This window comes from Sinocyclocheilus anshuiensis, unplaced genomic scaffold (genome assembly GCF_001515605.1).
Source record: "Sinocyclocheilus anshuiensis isolate Anshui unplaced genomic scaffold, SAMN03320099.WGS_v1.1 scaffold42, whole genome shotgun sequence".
Lineage (NCBI taxonomy): Eukaryota > Metazoa > Chordata > Actinopteri > Cypriniformes > Cyprinidae > Sinocyclocheilus > Sinocyclocheilus anshuiensis.
In genome coordinates, this window is record NW_015546057.1 from 2064340 (window position 1) to 2064883 (window position 544).

The following is a 544-nucleotide window of genomic DNA, read 5'->3' on the forward strand; positions in this document are numbered from 1 at the left end:
GTTTTTGTTAAATGTGAGCCAAAATCATCACAATTAAAAGAACCAAAGACTTAAACTACTTCAGTCTGTGTGCATTGCATTTATTTAATACACGAGTTTCACAATTTGAGTTGAATTACTGAAATGAACTTTTCCACGACATTTTAATTTATTGAGATGCACCTGTATTAGGGATCCGCTGATTGATGCTTTGAAACGCTCTCGTGTGTTTCTGTGTGAGTGCTCGGTGAAGAGCGTGAAGCGGCGATCATTGTAGCCAATCACAGTCATATCTGTTGAGCACGTGAGCACAATGACCAATCAGCACTGTGTAAGAATCTGCTCAACAGCGCTCAAATGTTATCGGGAAATGGACGTATCGAATGGTATCGCGGTCGGTACTTTTGACAACACTAGTTCAAGTAAGGGATAATGCACTGCTAGGTGTGCATTAAAAGATTTTAAAGGGGTCATATGATGCGATTTCAATTTTTCCTTTCTCTTTGGAGTGTTACAAGCTCTTGGTGCATAAAGAAGATCTGTAAAGTTGCAAAGACTAAAGTCT